This window comes from Acomys minous (assembly GCF_964271855.1).
Source record: "Acomys minous genome assembly, chromosome: 17".
NCBI lineage: Eukaryota > Metazoa > Chordata > Mammalia > Rodentia > Muridae > Acomys > Acomys minous.
In genome coordinates this window covers 2,569,388-2,587,243 of record NC_140500.1, presented here as the reverse complement: position 1 = coordinate 2,587,243, position 17,856 = coordinate 2,569,388, and the positions used below count along the sequence as shown (strand labels likewise).

At 51.1% G+C, this 17,856-nt stretch overlaps 1 protein-coding gene across 1 annotated transcript in view; it reads left to right on the top strand.

The window, feature by feature from the left end:
• Nucleotides 1-17,856, top strand: part of CCDC91 (coiled-coil domain containing 91) — a 181,348-nt gene that overhangs the window by 53,228 nt on the left and 110,264 nt on the right. The gene's annotated exons all lie outside the window — the stretch shown is intronic.

Here is a 17,856-nt window from a genome sequence, read left to right as displayed (position 1 = left end):
GTGCCCACTGCATCATTTGCACTGAGAACCCCAGGCCTGGGATGTAGCCATCAGTGTATTCGTTGTTTGTGGAATTTGATTTTAAGGGTTTTTTTTTCTTTCATTTTTGTGGAGTCAAAATATTGAAGTATAAAACAGCTATTTAGTTATTATTCTGGTGATTCTAATTTGACCTATTTTTATGCCGTTCCTCTGAGTGTTTTAGTGACCTCTGCAGTGTATTAAAGGCTTGTACCTATAATTACCATGTTCTTCTGAATAAATCATAGAACTATGCAGTTACAAAATCTCACTTGATTTAAGTATTGCTATCAGGCCTAGTGGAGGCCTTTTGATCTCACTTCTGACTTCTCTATTAATTTACTTGATTCTCTTGCCTCACAGCTAATAAATATTTTGTTTTTTGCTTATGAAAGCATGGCTGATATGAAGAGGTAACCATTTACAGTAACTTCTGATGCTGGGCCTTGCAATGCAGGCCGCTAAAATCAGCCTCTGCACAGGGCGAAGGAGGAGCTTTGTTAACAGAGTTCAAGGCCAACCTGGTCAGCTTAGTGAGACCCTGCCTCAAAATAAAAGATGGGAAGGAGCTGGGCATGCGCCCAAGCACTGGGGGTTGGCGAGCATGCGCGAGGAGCCCAGGCCTGGTCCTCACACCGGAAGCTCCCTTCCTTTAGATTAAGGTGGAAGCTGTCTTGAGGTTTGTTCTGTTTTGGTGAATGCAATGAACGCTAGCTTTATGTCTACTACTTCAGATAGATTGTTTTGGATAGTGGCCCATGCCAAGTAATTCGGGATAAACAGCACAGAGACTGCCTGATATACTAAGAAACTGGAACAGAAATACATGTATGTAGATATTTATGTTTGAACTCTGGAGAACTCGTGAAAATCTTGTCTGAGGTTCCTTGTGCAGACTTCCCTGCAGATGTTGTGACGCTTCAGTTGTTTCGTACCTGAGCAGTAGCAAAAAGTTATCCTGGCAGTGCGGACCTGTGCGCCCTAGTGCTCACACGCATCGCACACAGACACACACACACACACACACACACACACACACACACACACACAGACACACACACGCCAGTGTCATGTACACACCCACATCACACGCATCATATATGAACACACACAAAGGTGATTGCATTTCTAAAAGTGATTCTGTCACTCTGGAGAAGATGCCACTTGGGTTTCAACACCCAGGAGGGCCTTTGCAAGGACCTCAGTAGACTCAGCCAGCGGCCACACCCTTACCGTTATCCTAAAGATGAGCACAAAGTGCTGTTTGTTTCTATTTGAAGGATGTTGCTGCCGGTAGAATTGCTCATTCACCAATGTAAACGCAGAGTATTTGCTTCTATGAGGTGTGCTGATGACATCACAGGTCTCCTCCCCCATCTCTTTACACTCTTGCGTGGTGTTCTCCACGTTGAAGCAAGGGCACTGAGTTTAATCATGGATTGTGTTAGCACAGAAGCACAGTGATTAACAAAGCCAAACGCTGTCTGCCTTAGGACACGTGCACACTAGTGAGCTAGCAGAGCTGCCTTAGGGACGCGTGCACACTAGTGAGCTAGCAGAGCTGCCTTAGGGACACACACACACTAGTGAGCTAGCAGAGCTGCCTTAGGGACACACACACACTAGTGAGCTAGCAGAGCTGCCTTAGGGACACACACACACTAGTGAGCTAGCAGAGACTGTTGGGTCGGACTAGTGCTCATCCCGAGGCAGCCACAAAGACAGGGAAGCCCGTCAGAGGGGCAGGACAGCCAGGCTGCAGGGCACTAGCCACAGAGCCATCAGTCTGTGGCGAGGAGGGTGCAGCTCTGTTGCAGAGGGTGCTGGCTTCCTGTAGGACACAACCATTGTGACGATGGCCTTCACTCAGCTGAATTCCCGTCATCATTTGATCTGAGGTACAACCTGCCCCCTGAGTTATTTATACTTTGCATTCTCTTTTCGTCTTTTGCTGCCCCCCTCTCCTGTCCTCTGCTCTCCCTCTGCTGTCCCCATGTCTCACCTTGTCCACTTGGGCATTAAGTGGCTAAGTGCCTCCTGCCTCCACCCCTGTTCTGTCTTTGCCTCTCCTCCTTCCTCTCCTCTCCCCTTCTGGTCAGTGCCTGCTGGGCTGCAGGACAGGGTCTCCCTCCTGCTGGGCTGCAGGACAGGGTCTGCCTCCTGCTGGGCTGCAGGACAGGGTCCGCCTCCTGCTGGGCTGCAGGAGAGGGTCCGCCTCCTGCTGGGCTGCAGGACAGGGTCCGCCTCCTGCTGGGCTGCAGGACAGGGTCTCCCTCCTGCTGGGCTGCAGGACAGGGTCCGCCTCCTGCTGGGCTGCAGGAGAGGGTCCGCCTCCTCCTGGGCTGCAGGACAGGGTCCGCCTCCTGCTGGGCTGCAGGAGAGGGTCCGCCTCCTCCTGGGCTGCAGGACAGGGTCTCCCTCCTGCTGGGCTGCAGGAGAGGGTCCGCCTCCTGCTGGGCTGCAGGACAGGGTCCGCCTCCTGCTGGGCTGCAGGAGAGGGTCCGCCTCCTCCTGGGCTGCAGGACAGGGTCTCCCTCCTGCTGGGCTGCAGGACAGGGTCTCCCTCCTGCTGGGCTGCAGGACAGGGTCTCCCTCCTGCTGGGCTGCAGGACAGGGTCTCCCTCCTGCTGGGCTGCAGGACAGGGTCCGCCTCCTGCTGGGCTGCAGGACAGGGTCCGCCTCCTGCTGGGCTGCAGGACAGGGTCCCCCTCCTGCTGGGCTGCAGGACAGGGTCTCCCTCCTGCTGGGCTGCAGGACAGGGTCCGCCTCCTGCTGGGCTGCAGGACAGGGTCCGCCTCCTGCTGGGCTGCTGGACAGGGTCCGCCTCCTGCTGGGCTGCAGGACAGGGTCCCCCTCCTGCTGGGCTGCAGGACAGGGTCCGCCTCCTGCTGGGCTGCAGGACAGGGTCTCCCTCCTGCTGGGCTGCAGGACAGGGTCCGCCTCCTGCTGGGCTGCTGGACAGGGTCCGCCTCCTGCTGGGCTGCAGGACAGGGTCCGCCTCCTGCTGGGCTGCTGGACAGGGTCCGCCTCCTGCTGGGCTGCAGGACAGGGTCCCCCTCCTGCTGGGCTGCAGGACAGGGTCCGCCTCCTGCTGGGCTGCAGGACAGGGTCCGCCTCCTCCTGGGTTGCAGGACAGGGTCCGCCTCCTGCTGGGCTGCAGGACAGGGTCTCCCTCCTGCTGGGCTGCAGGACAGGGTCTCCCTCCTGCTGGGCTGCAGGACAGGGTCTCCCTCCTGCTGGGCTGCAGGACAGGGTCTCCCTCCTGCTGGGCTGCAGGACAGGGTCCGCCTCCTGCTGGGCTGCAGGACAGAGTCCGCCTCCTGCTGGGCTGCAGGACAGGGTCCGCCTCCTGCTGGGCTGCAGGACAGGGTCTGCCTCCTGCTGGGCTGCAGGACAGGGTCTGCCTCCTGCTGGGCTACAGGACAGGGTCTGCCTCCTGCTGGGCTGCAGGACAGGTTTGGCAAAATTTGATTATCTCTCTTTGTTAATTCCTTTACTGAGTTTGTGCTTGAGTGTTTCTTATTTATTTTCATAAGTGTCCAGTTTGGCTGACTGAATTTCTTTCTGTGTGTAGTTTAGCTCGGTACCTAGCTTCTTATCTGCTGGAAAGAAAAAAAAAAAAAATAAAGTTAACAAAAAGAAGGGGAAAAAAACAAAGAAAGAAAAACCCTTCTCTCTCAGTCTGCTAATGCCTGAACTCAGTTAATTGAAAGTGAGGAAATGTTGCTGTGGAAATGATGTGAGGCTCTCTCCCTTAGGGCCTGGGTGTGAGAATCTCTCCCTTAGGGCCTGGGGGTGAGGCTCTTGCTAGGCTGTTGTGTGCCAGAGTGCAGGGCCATGGCTGGAGAGTGCCCCTGCCCTCCACCGGAACCATGCCAGTGAGTGAATTCTAGATCTCTTATGTCCACAGACTGTGCAGGTGGTCAGTTCACATCCCTTGATTGCATGGCCTGCACTTCCTACTTAAGGATATGATGGAAAATAATTTAGGTACAAAACTTTAGAGTCACCTAGATACCATTTTCTTCAAGGTTGCCAAATACAAATGAGCTAAAAAATTTTGAGTGTATCCTTTACATATGGCGTTACTGATTGTTTCATGTTCTAATTTATTATAAATTAATAAAGTCTATGTGCATTTTTTGGAAAAAAGAACATCTCATCTGCATGGAACAGAATAATGTCAGCCTCTGTTTACAGTGATTGTGTTGTAGGCTTTTACCATTTTTGCTTTGAAAAAGAGGTGTTTATGCTCATGATAATACTACTTAGAGTCTCCTTAATGTCATCTTGGATTTTATTGGGTATAAATCAGAGATGTGGGCTGGAGAGATGGCTCAGAGGTTAAGAGCACTGCCTGTTTTTCCAAAGGTCCTGTGTTTGGTTCCCAGCAACCACTTGGTGGCTTACAACCATCTATGATGTGATCTGGTGCCCTGTTCTGGTGTGTAGGCGTACATGCAAGCAGAACACTGTATAGTTAATAAATAAATACATCTTTAAAAATAAGATATGTATTTATTTCTTGTAAAATACTATAGTAAGGCAAAAATGAACAGATACTCATATGTCATGGCTATATGGTAAACACAGCTCCTGTCTTCTGTAGTGAGGGGAACACCATGGTGTGAACACAGCTCCTGTCTTCTGTAGTGAGGAGGACACCATGGTGTGAACACAGCTCCTGTTCTGTAGTGAGGAGGAAACCATGGTGTGAACACAGCTCCTGTCTTGTGTAGTTAGAGAACACCATGGTGTGAACACAGCTCCTGTCTTCTGTAGTGAGGAGGACACCATGGTGTGAACACAGCTCCTGTTCTGTAGTGAGAAGGACACCGTGGTGTGAACACAGCTCCTGTCTTCTGTAGTGAGGAGAACACCATGGTGTGAACACAGCTCCTGTTCTGTAGTGAGGAGGACACCGTGGTGTGAACTACTCTCTTCTCTCAAGTTACTTCCTTTCTCTTCCCCTTGTTAGAATCATTGCACACAGCCTGGGTCACCCAGGAAACAGAAGACAGTGCTGAGAGTGTGGTCGTGGCCTTATTCAGTTTGATGACAACTGGCAGTCAGACTTTTTTCAATATGGGGAAACTTAATTTTAGTTTTCATACAAGGGAACATTTCCAAGTTTCAAAGTACAGATATTTAACTGGCCATATTAGGAAAACTGTTCATTGTTTTGCCTGTTAAAAATGCCAATTAAGACTTTAACAACCCACATATTCTACGTGGATTGAAATTTATATGTAAATTTACATTTTCAAGGCCCATGTGTGACTCTTATGTGAATCATTTAGAGAAATTTTAGCTCTTTGTTTTATAATTTTAATTTTATAATTATGTTTTACTTAAGTGCGAAGATTTACTGGAAATTCACTTTCAGAGATATGTGTCAGTTTCCTTTAAGCTGCTTAAATCTGTGTTTTGCAAGCCTGTAACTCATGGTGGCTGTTCTTATTTGGTAAGTAATATTAACATTTCTGTGCTAGGCTTTGCACACTGAATATTACAGTTAATTGATGTTTTCAAATTGGAAAAACCAGTATTGAGATATATTTTTACACAGCTGAGTCAGATGCTTCTCGTGTAGTGACCAAGCCTGTTTGAACTTTATCCAGTGCATGAACTCTGTGTGGGCAGTGGCCCAGTACTTGTTTCCTTTCATGGCAGTGGTCAGTTCTTGGTGTGGTGGTGTTTATTGTGTCCTGTCGCCAAGCGTGGAGTGCAGCCTGTGGGAGTGTCAGCTGCTTTTCCGTTTCATGTCTCAGGCCCGTTTCCATCTCTGCCAACCATGTTCCCATTGTTAGGGCATCTCATCCGTGGCCTTGTAATACCCATGCCCTGGTTTCTTTGTCTTCCGATTTGCGTATATATATGTATTTATGCATGCATGTACACACACATTTGTATTTTCTTACTGTGTGACAAGTGTACACTGTGTAATGCTCAGGTGTTTTCTTACTGTGTGACAAGTATACACTGTTCTGATGGCTCAGCGATGCTCAGTTAGGTGTTTCCTTACTGTGTGACAAGTGTACGCTGTTCTGATGGCTCAGCGATGCTCAGGTGTTTCTTTACTGTGTGACAAGTGTACACTGTTCTGATGGCTCAGTGTACATGTTTTCTTACTGTGTGACAAGTGTACACTGTTCTGATGGCTCAGCGATGCTCAGTTAGGTGTTTCCTTACTGTGTGACAAGTGTACACTGTTCTGATGGCTCAGCGATGCTCAGTTAGGTGTTTCCTTACTGTGTGACAAGTGTACATTGTTCTGATGGCTCAGTGTACATGTTTCCTTACTGTGTGACAAGTGTACACTGTTCTGATGGCTCAGTGATGCTCAGGTGTTTCCTTACTGTGTGACAAGTGTACACTGTTCTGACGGCTCAGCGATGCTCAGGTGTTTCCTTACTGTGTGACAAGTGTACACTGGTCTGACGGCTCAGCGATGCTCAGGTGTTTCCTTACTGTGTGACAAGTGTACACTGGTCTGACGGCTCAGCGATGCTCAGGTCCACAACACAGTCTGGTCTTTTGCTGCATCTGGTTCCTTGTTCTGGCTTCTTCCCTCTGGACTGTTCTCCATTCCTACAATGCACTTCACACTTCCTGTGGGCAGTGTCTTCTCTACACTGACCACCGTGTGCGCACTCCAGCCTCCTTGTGCACAGTCAGTCTGGAGTCGGCTCTTCCTGCCTCTCGTCCCCGATTTTCCTCTCAAATTTTGTGCTGTCAGCTGAGTTGCAGTTGGCAGTCCACACCCTGCTTCTCCCTGCATCAGTCCCTTTCCCTCCCTTGGATGAACTGTCTCTTACAGTTTCTCCTTGACCCTTTTACTTTTTATATCATCTGTCCGTCTGTTCATCCATCTGTCCGTCCGTCCCGTCCATCTGTCCATCTGTTTATCCATCCATCCATCCCATCAATTCTCTTATCTATCTGTCGATCCAGCCTATCTTATGTATCCTATCTATCATGTCTGTCTGTCTGTCTGTCATCTATTGATGTATCAATCTATTGCTCTAGCCTATCTTATCTAAGTGTATGTATATATCTATCATTTGTTGGTTTGTTTGTTATTTACTTACTGTGTGTGTTTGTTTCAATGCGTGTCTGTGCCACAGGGCATGTGGAGGTCAGAGGACACCTTGTGAGAGTCGGTTCTCTCGTTGTGCCATGCAGCTCAGGTCACGGGGGCTAGGGGCACCGCCCTCTACACCCCTTCATGTGCTGCTCCTTGACACCCCGCTGCCGCGTCTGGAGTGCTCTTGGGCTTCACAAGAGGGAGCGGGTTCTCGTGAAGAGAAGCTGATTGCTGCTCGGAGGCTCTCAAGAATTCATCAGGTGTCTCTGGCCTGGCACAGGACACACTGGATATTAATCGTGTTCTCCAGTGTGTTTCCTTGCCCCTGGCCGCTCCGTGGTCACTGTCACAGATTCAGGAGAGATGACAGCTAAGAGCTGCCACAGGCCCGTCTGCCCCCACCTCCCTTTCTCCTCTTGGAATGACTGTAGAATGAGGGTTTCCGAAGTGAACCTGTATCTGCTAGGGCAGTGGCTCTCACCCTTCTTGATGCCGCGGCCCTTGATATAGCTCCTCACTGTTGTGGTGACCCCAGCCATGATTTTATATTTGCTGCTATTTCATAACTGTAATTTTTCTATAAATTATAGTGCAAATATTTGATATGCAAGATATCTGATATGTGACCCCCCCCTGGGGTTGTGGCCCACAGGTGGAGAACCATCATACTACACGCTTCTAGTGTGGAGTCTCTGCTGTAGGGTACCTTCCAGCTACAGGCAGAGCTGCTAGTGTGGGGTCTCTGCTGTAGGGTACCTTCCAGCTACAGGCAGAGCTGCTAGTGTGGGGTCTCTGCTGTAGGGTACCTTCCAGCTACAGGCAGAGCTGCTAGTGTGAGGTCTCTGCTGTAGGATGCCTTCCAGCTACAGGCAGAGCTGCTAGTGTGAGGTCTCTGCTGTAGGGTACCTTCCAGCTACAGGCAGAGCTGCTAGTGTGGAGTCTCTGCTGTAGGATACCTTCCAGCTACAGGCAGAGCTGCTAGTGTGAGGTCTCTGCTGTAGGGTACCTTCCAGCTACAGGCAGAGCTGCTAGTGTGGGGTCTCTGCTGTAGGGTACCTTCCAGCTACAGGCAGAGCTGCTAGTGTGGGGTCTCTGCTGTAGGGTACCTTCCAGCTACAGGCAGAGCTTCTAGTGTGAGGTCTCTGCTGTAGGATACCTTCCAGCTACAGGCAGAGCTGCTAGTGTAGGGTCTCTGCTGTAGGATACCTTCCAGCTACAGGCAGAGCTGCTAGTGTGGGGTCTCTGCTGTAGGATACCTTCCAGCTACAGGCAGAGCTTCTAGTGTGAGGTCTCTGCTGTAGGATACCTTCCAGCCACAGGCAGAGCTGCTAGTGTAGGGTCTCTGCTGTAGGATACCTTCCAGCTACAGGCAGAGCTGCTAGTGTGAGGTCTCTGCTGTAGGATGCCTTCCAGCTACAGGCAGAGCTGCTAGTGTGAGGTCTCTGCTGTAGGGTACCTTCCAGCTACAGGCAGAGCTGCTAGTGTGGAGTCTCTGCTGTAGGATACCTTCCAGCTACAGGCAGAGCTGCTAGTGTGAGGTCTCTGCTGTAGGATGCCTTCCAGCTACAGGCAGAGCTGCTAGTGTGGGGTCTCTGCTGTAGGGTACCTTCCAGCTACAGGCAGAGCTGCTAGTGTGAGGTCTCTGCTGTAGGGTACCTTCCAGCTACAGGCAGAGCTGCTAGTGTGAGGTCTCTGCTGTAGGATGCCTTCCAGCTACAGGCAGAGCTGCTAGTGTGAGGTCTCTGCTGTAGGGTACCTTCCAGCTACAGGCAGAGCTGCTAGTGTGAGGTCTCTGCTGTAGGGTACCTTCCAGCTACAGGCAGAGCTGCTAGTGTGAGGTCTCTGCTGTAGGATGCCTTCCAGCTACAGGCAGAGCTGCTAGTGTGGGGTCTCTGCTGTAGGGTACCTTCCAGCTACAGGCAGAGCTGCTAGTGTGGGGTCTCTGCTGTAGGGTACCTTCCAGCTACAGGCAGAGCTGCTAGTGTGGGGTCTCTGCTGTAGGGTACCTTCCAGCTACAGGCAGAGCTGCTAGTGTGGGGTCTCTGCTGTAGGATACCTTCCAGCTACAGGCAGAGCTGCTAGTGTGGGGTCTCTGCTGTAGGGTACCTTCCAGCTACAGGCAGAGCTTCTAGTGTGAGGTCTCTGCTGTAGGATACCTTCCAGCTACAGGCAGAGCTGCTAGTGTAGGGTCTCTGCTGTAAGATACCTTCCAGCTACAGGCAGAGCTGCTAGTGTGGGGTCTCTGCTGTAGGATACCTTCCAGCTACAGGCAGAGCTTCTAGTGTGAGGTCTCTGCTGTAGGATACCTTCCAGCTACAGGCAGAGCTGCTAGTGTAGGGTCTCTGCTGTAGGATACCTTCCAGCTACAGGCAGAGCTGCTAGTGTGAGGTCTCTGCTGTAGGATGCCTTCCAGCTACAGGCAGAGCTGCTAGTGTGAGGTCTCTGCTGTAGGGTACCTTCCAGCTACAGGCAGAGCTGCTAGTGTGGAGTCTCTGCTGTAGGATACCTTCCAGCTACAGGCAGAGCTGCTAGTGTGAGGTCTCTGCTGTAGGATGCCTTCCAGCTACAGGCAGAGCTGCTAGTGTGGGGTCTCTGCTGTAGGGTACCTTCCAGCTACAGGCAGAGCTGCTAGTGTGAGGTCTCTGCTGTAGGGTACCTTCCAGCTACAGGCAGAGCTGCTAGTGTGAGGTCTCTGCTGTAGGATGCCTTCCAGCTACAGGCAGAGCTGCTAGTGTGAGGTCTCTGCTGTAGGGTACCTTCCAGCTACAGGCAGAGCTGCTAGTGTGGAGTCTCTGCTGTTGGATACCTTCCAGCTACAGGCAGAGCTGCTAGTGTGAGGTCTCTGCTGTAGGGTACCTTCCAGCTACAGGCAGAGCTGCTAGTGTGAGGTCTCTGCTGTAGGGTACCTTCCAGCTACAGGCAGAGCTGCTAGTGTGAGGTCTCTGCTGTAGGATGCCTTCCAGCTACAGGCAGAGCTGCTAGTGTGAGGTCTCTGCTGTAGGGTACCTTCCAGCTACAGGCAGAGCTGCTAGTGTGGAGTCTCTGCTGTAGGATACCTTCCAGCTACAGGCAGAGCTGCTAGTGTGAGGTCTCTGCTGTAGGGTACCTTCCAGCTACAGGCAGAGCTGCTAGTGTGAGGTCTCTGCTGTAGGATGCCTTCCAGCTACAGGCAGAGCTGCTAGTGTGGGGTCTCTGCTGTAGGGTACCTTCCAGCTACAGGCAGAGCTGCTAGTGTGGGGTCTCTGCTGTAGGGTACCTTCCAGCTACAGGCAGAGCTGCTAGTGTGGGGTCTCTGCTGTAGGGTACCTTCCAACTACAGGCAGAGCTTCTAGTGTGAGGTCTCTGCTGTAGGATACCTTCCAGCTACAGGCAGAGCTGCTAGTGTAGGGTCTCTGCTGTAGGGTACCTTCCAGCTACAGGCAGAGCTGCTAGTGTGGGGTCTCTGCTGTAGGATACCTTCCAGCTACAGGCAGAGCTTCTAGTGTGAGGTCTCTGCTGTAGGATACCTTCCAGCTACAGGCAGAGCTGCTAGTGTAGGGTCTCTGCTGTAGGATACCTTCCAGCTACAGGCAGAGCTGCTAGTGTGAGGTCTCTGCTGTAGGATGCCTTCCAGCTACAGGCAGAGCTGCTAGTGTGAGGTCTCTGCTGTAGGGTACCTTCCAGCTACAGGCAGAGCTGCTAGTGTGGAGTCTCTGCTGTAGGATACCTTCCAGCTACAGGCAGAGCTGCTAGTGTGAGGTCTCTGCTGTAGGATGCCTTCCAGCTACAGGCAGAGCTGCTAGTGTGGGGTCTCTGCTGTAGGGTACCTTCCAGCTACAGGCAGAGCTGCTAGTGTGAGGTCTCTGCTGTAGGGTACCTTCCAGCTACAGGCAGAGCTGCTAGTGTGAGGTCTCTGCTGTAGGATGCCTTCCAGCTACAGGCAGAGCTGCTAGTGTGAGGTCTCTGCTGTAGGGTACCTTCCAGCTACAGGCAGAGCTGCTAGTGTGGAGTCTCTGCTGTAGGATACCTTCCAGCTACAGGCAGAGCTGCTAGTGTGAGGTCTCTGCTGTAGGATGCCTTCCAGCTACAGGCAGAGCTGCTAGTGTGGGGTCTCTGCTGTAGGGTACCTTCCAGCTACAGGCAGAGCTGCTAGTGTGAGGTCTCTGCTGTAGGGTACCTTCCAGCTACAGGCAGAGCTGCTAGTGTGAGGTCTCTGCTGTAGGATGCCTTCCAGCTACAGGCAGAGCTGCTAGTGTGAGGTCTCTGCTGTAGGGTACCTTCCAGCTACAGGCAGAGCTGCTAGTGTGAGGTCTCTGCTGTAGGGTACCTTCCAGCTACAGGCAGAGCTGCTAGTGTGAGGTCTCTGCTGTAGGATGCCTTCCAGCTACAGGCAGAGCTGCTAGTGTGGGGTCTCTGCTGTAGGGTACCTTCCAGCTACAGGCAGAGCTGCTAGTGTGGGGTCTCTGCTGTAGGGTACCTTCCAGCTACAGGCAGAGCTGCTAGTGTGGGGTCTCTGCTGTAGGGTACCTTCCAGCTACAGGCAGAGCTGCTAGTGTGGGGTCTCTGCTGTAGGATACCTTCCAGCTACAGGCAGAGCTGCTAGTGTGGGGTCTCTGCTGTAGGGTACCTTCCAGCTACAGGCAGAGCTTCTAGTGTGAGGTCTCTGCTGTAGGATACCTTCCAGCTACAGGCAGAGCTGCTAGTGTAGGGTCTCTGCTGTAAGATACCTTCCAGCTACAGGCAGAGCTGCTAGTGTGGGGTCTCTGCTGTAGGATACCTTCCAGCTACAGGCAGAGCTTCTAGTGTGAGGTCTCTGCTGTAGGATACCTTCCAGCTACAGGCAGAGCTGCTAGTGTAGGGTCTCTGCTGTAGGATACCTTCCAGCTACAGGCAGAGCTGCTAGTGTGAGGTCTCTGCTGTAGGATGCCTTCCAGCTACAGGCAGAGCTGCTAGTGTGAGGTCTCTGCTGTAGGGTACCTTCCAGCTACAGGCAGAGCTGCTAGTGTGGAGTCTCTGCTGTAGGATACCTTCCAGCTACAGGCAGAGCTGCTAGTGTGAGGTCTCTGCTGTAGGATGCCTTCCAGCTACAGGCAGAGCTGCTAGTGTGGGGTCTCTGCTGTAGGGTACCTTCCAGCTACAGGCAGAGCTGCTAGTGTGAGGTCTCTGCTGTAGGGTACCTTCCAGCTACAGGCAGAGCTGCTAGTGTGAGGTCTCTGCTGTAGGATGCCTTCCAGCTACAGGCAGAGCTGCTAGTGTGAGGTCTCTGCTGTAGGGTACCTTCCAGCTACAGGCAGAGCTGCTAGTGTGGAGTCTCTGCTGTTGGATACCTTCCAGCTACAGGCAGAGCTGCTAGTGTGAGGTCTCTGCTGTAGGGTACCTTCCAGCTACAGGCAGAGCTGCTAGTGTGAGGTCTCTGCTGTAGGGTACCTTCCAGCTACAGGCAGAGCTGCTAGTGTGAGGTCTCTGCTGTAGGATGCCTTCCAGCTACAGGCAGAGCTGCTAGTGTGAGGTCTCTGCTGTAGGGTACCTTCCAGCTACAGGCAGAGCTGCTAGTGTGGAGTCTCTGCTGTAGGATACCTTCCAGCTACAGGCAGAGCTGCTAGTGTGAGGTCTCTGCTGTAGGGTACCTTCCAGCTACAGGCAGAGCTGCTAGTGTGAGGTCTCTGCTGTAGGATGCCTTCCAGCTACAGGCAGAGCTGCTAGTGTGGGGTCTCTGCTGTAGGGTACCTTCCAGCTACAGGCAGAGCTGCTAGTGTGGGGTCTCTGCTGTAGGGTACCTTCCAGCTACAGGCAGAGCTGCTAGTGTGGGGTCTCTGCTGTAGGGTACCTTCCAACTACAGGCAGAGCTTCTAGTGTGAGGTCTCTGCTGTAGGATACCTTCCAGCTACAGGCAGAGCTGCTAGTGTAGGGTCTCTGCTGTAGGGTACCTTCCAGCTACAGGCAGAGCTGCTAGTGTGGGGTCTCTGCTGTAGGATACCTTCCAGCTACAGGCAGAGCTTCTAGTGTGAGGTCTCTGCTGTAGGATACCTTCCAGCTACAGGCAGAGCTGCTAGTGTAGGGTCTCTGCTGTAGGATACCTTCCAGCTACAGGCAGAGCTGCTAGTGTGAGGTCTCTGCTGTAGGATGCCTTCCAGCTACAGGCAGAGCTGCTAGTGTGAGGTCTCTGCTGTAGGGTACCTTCCAGCTACAGGCAGAGCTGCTAGTGTGGAGTCTCTGCTGTAGGATACCTTCCAGCTACAGGCAGAGCTGCTAGTGTGAGGTCTCTGCTGTAGGATGCCTTCCAGCTACAGGCAGAGCTGCTAGTGTGGGGTCTCTGCTGTAGGGTACCTTCCAGCTACAGGCAGAGCTGCTAGTGTGAGGTCTCTGCTGTAGGGTACCTTCCAGCTACAGGCAGAGCTGCTAGTGTGAGGTCTCTGCTGTAGGATGCCTTCCAGCTACAGGCAGAGCTGCTAGTGTGAGGTCTCTGCTGTAGGGTACCTTCCAGCTACAGGCAGAGCTGCTAGTGTGGAGTCTCTGCTGTAGGATACCTTCCAGCTACAGGCAGAGCTGCTAGTGTGAGGTCTCTGCTGTAGGGTACCTTCCAGCTACAGGCAGAGCTGCTAGTGTTAGGTCTCTGCTGTAGGATGCCTTCCAGCTACAGGCAGAGCTGCTAGTGTGGGGTCTCTGCTGTAGGGTACCTTCCAGCTACAGGCAGAGCTGCTAGTGTGAGGTCTCTGCTGTAGGGTACCTTCCAGCTACAGGCAGAGCTGCTAGTGTGAGGTCTCTGCTGTAGGATGCCTTCCAGCTACAGGCAGAGCTGCTAGTGTGGGGTCTCTGCTGTAGGGTACCTTCCAGCTACAGGCAGAGCTGCTAGTGTGAGGTCTCTGCTGTAGGGTACCTTCCAGCTACAGGCAGAGCTGCTAGTGTGAGGTCTCTGCTGTAGGATGCCTTCCAGCTACAGGCAGAGCTGCTAGTGTGGGGTCTCTGCTGTAGGGTACCTTCCAGCTACAGGCAGAGCTGCTAGTGTGAGGTCTCTGCTGTAGGGTACCTTCCAGCTACAGGCAGAGCTGCTAGTGTGAGGTCTCTGCTGTAGGATGCCTTCCAGCTACAGGCAGAGCTGCTAGTGTGGGGTCTCTGCTGTAGGATGCCTTCCAGCTACAGGCAGAGCTGCTAGTGTGAGGTCTCTGCTGTAGGGTACCTTCCAGCTACAGGCAGAGCTTGGAGGAGCTGGTAGAACGTTGCCTGATGAATGGCTGGCTAACTTCTGTTGCTTTTTCTCTCCAACCCTTTGTTGCTGGGTGGAAAAGCTTTGTTCTCTGCTATCTCTTTGTCCACATAGATGTACTTACATTTTTGTATCTCTCTCTCTCTCTCTTTCTCTCTCTCTCTCTCTCTCACACACACACACACACACACACACACACACACACACAGATAGATGTTATTGTATGTTCAGTCCTACACTTTTCAGCAACATCAGTGCTTCTCAACCCTCCTAACACTGCAACCCTTTAGTACAGTTTCCCATATTGTGGTGAGCCCAGCCATAAAGGTATTTTTGTTGCTATTTCATAGCTGTAATTTTGCTGTTGTTATGGATTGTAATATAAATAGCTGATATGCAAAGCCCAAAGGGTTGTGACCCACACAGGTTGGCCTAAAATCCTTCACATGTCTACCCCTTCCATATTGCTATTTTTCGCCTCTGTTTGGCTGTCGGGCATGAGAGGAGTGCAGTGACCTGAGGGACCATAAGTCACACTGATGCCGTGTCCTTCCCCACAGTGGCCAGCTCAGCTTGCTCCTCTATTATTATGTTTCCTCTTTTCTTCCTTCATCTTCCATTGCTTTTCTGTCTCAGTATTCATTTGTGACTTTCTGACACTGAAGGCATACAGGCTGTGTCCCAGCGGAACGTGTGACGGTGCCTCCACCTTGCAGTGTGAGTAGGGCGCTGTCCCACTTACCTTCAGTTGTCATCTTAGACACACTTGGGAAAAGGGAACCCCACTTGAGACACGCTGTCTGTCAGATTGGCCTGAGGCTGTATCTGTGGCACGTTTTCTTCATGACTAACTGATGTGGGAGGGCCTGGCCCACTATGGGTGGCACCATTTCTACGCAGGTGGCCTAGGCTGGTCAAGCCAGGGCAGGCAGTGGCATTACTTCATGCCCTCTACTTCAGTCCTGGCCTGGATTCTTGCCTTGAGACCTGTGAGCCAGGCGAATCCTTTCCTCCCAGGTCACAGAGGGGAGGGACTTGAGGACGGTTGCTTGTAGGATGGTCTGTTGTTCTTTGGAATCTGTTTTAGGGTTCAGGCCCCTGTTTCCTGCTAATTGACTGCGTATTCTTTATGTTGAGTGTGTTAACTGTTAGTGAGGTTCAGAAGTCCCTGAGGCCAATGCCGAGAGACGGGATGTACCCCCCTCCGTCCTCCCACAGAGTCCCCTACCTCTCTGCCCCTCAGGCCCAGCAGCTGCTTGCTCTTCCTCCTGCTCCCGTCTTTGCTGCTGAGCAACTCTAAGGCTCTGTTCTTTTTTTTTTTTTTTTCCTTTTATCTCATTTGCTTAGTCTGTGCTTTGTAAAACCTTTAAATTTTTTTGCCCACATTAAAGTCCCTTACATATTAAGAATAATAGGTTTTGTTTGTGCTACGTTTGCATATTTCCTTTCTAACTTGGCACTTGTTGCTGTTTAAAGATAAATTTTGATAAGGAAAACAGTTTTGTATATTTTGTAATGACTCAGTTTTTACTTTTTAATAACTGGGCATTAAGCACTATTCTTGTATATGACATCACAACCTCACTAGTTTTAGTCTAACTTTTCTATGCTCTTGGTTTTAGATATTTCAATCTTGGTCTTTAAATTTTTTTATTTAGTTTTTTACTTCGTGTTTGTGTGTTCTCACACACATGTGCAAGTGCCTATGTTAGCCAGAAGAGGGTGCTGTGTTCTCTGGAGCAGGAGGTGGCCGTGGGCTCCATTGCAGTTACTGGGAATTGAAGTCATCATCTGAAAGATCAGCAGGTGCTCCTGACTGCAGAGCTGTCTCTTAAGCACCCAAGTCTGTGACGTCATGAAGGGCTTCTTTGTGTCCAGAGGCTGACCAGCTCGCTGTTCTGGCCTCAGTGACTTGATGTGCCACGTCTGCGCTGTGCTGTTTGCCATGGGCGCGTCTCTTTCAGGGTGTTCTCGCCTCCTCCGCTGCTTCAAGCTTCTCACTCACTGCGATTCCTAGTTCGCTACTTCTTCATGCGATGTGTGCTTTCTATCTGCCTCGCTAGAAAACCTGTTGGTGTGGTGTGCGGGTCACTCGTGGGTCACGCTGAGCTGTACTTTAACCAAGGAAGCACCGCACCTGCGTGGTGTTGGGCTCACTACAATTCCAGGACTATTTTTGCCTGGGCCTGAGCTTCCCTTTGTATATTTTGCTTTCCTCACATTGCTTGCTTAATTTACAAAGTATCTTGTTGCACGGAAAACAGTAGTTCCTTTTGTTATTGACTTTTCGAGGGGGTATCCAGCCTTCTGACATTGGACCAGGATGCTGTCATCTACAGGGTTCATGCTTGACTTGTGTGCAGTTGAGGTAACATGCATTAACATACACACCCACGTGCTCTCTCTCTCTCTCTCTCTCTCTCTCTCTCTCTCTCTCTCTCTCTGTCATGCCAAAGGTCCTCATAGCCTTTGGGGTAAGTTCATAGTTGGTGTTAGGCTGCATGTTGCCTTGAGGCTGAACATTCCTAGGTATGTTCTTCACTTTGTAAACATCTACACTATTGATGTTCAAGTCTGTCTTGGTGCTGTATGGAGTAAATTATGGCGTGAGGCCCATGGTGGGAACAGGAGGAGCTCCGTCTTCCCTGTTGCGTGCTCTTCTCTGAGCTCTCTGTCTGACCAAGTTGGCTTGTGCCTCCATCAGGTTAACGGACATGGAGCAGCGGGCGTCCTCCTTCTTACTCAGTGTTCAGTGTTGGTGAAGTGTTGGCTGCGGCGGTGCCATCTTCCTCTCGGTGACTTAGGGGAGTGTTCAGGAACAACACACACTCTCGTGTAAACCTGCTATTCGCAGGTACTGCTTCCTTAGTATGCTTTTAGACTTTGTTCACTAATTTAATTACATCTTTTATTCTATTTTTAAAGAATCGTTTGTCTATGAGCTTTTTGGAAAACTGCCTTTTAAAAATACATTCTTTGTGTGTGTGTGTGTGCACGTGGGTGCACATGCGTGCTTGTGCGCATATGTATGTAGATCAGAGGAGACCTTGGGGAACTTTGTTCTGTCCTCCTTCCATACCTGTGCTGGGGACTGCACTCAGGCCGCCAGGCTTGGCAGCAGGCGCTTTCCTCTGAGCCCTCTCTCGCACACCCCTTCTCTTGTCTTTACACGTTTACTTTTGAATGATGTGTTCATATGAATAAAGTTTTCATTTCAGAGCATTGGAGTTATGTAGCTTTTGCTCTTGGGTGAAAAAAAAAACCTTGTGATTGCTGAAAATTCTAAATTACATACAAGTCTAAAGATGAGCTGGGCATGGTGGCGCACACCTTTAATCCCAGCACTCGGGAGGCAGAGGCAGGCAGATCTCTGTGAGTTCGAGGCCAGCCTGGTCTACAAAGTGAGTCCAGGACAGCCAAGGCTACACAGAGAAACCCTGTCTTGAAAAACAAAACAAAACAAAAAAAGTCTAAAGATGTAAAACAAGGGAAACTGTGTTTTAAAGCTGTGTTCATAGCCACTTAGTTGTGTACAGTTGGTTATTGCCCATTTTATCCGATCAGC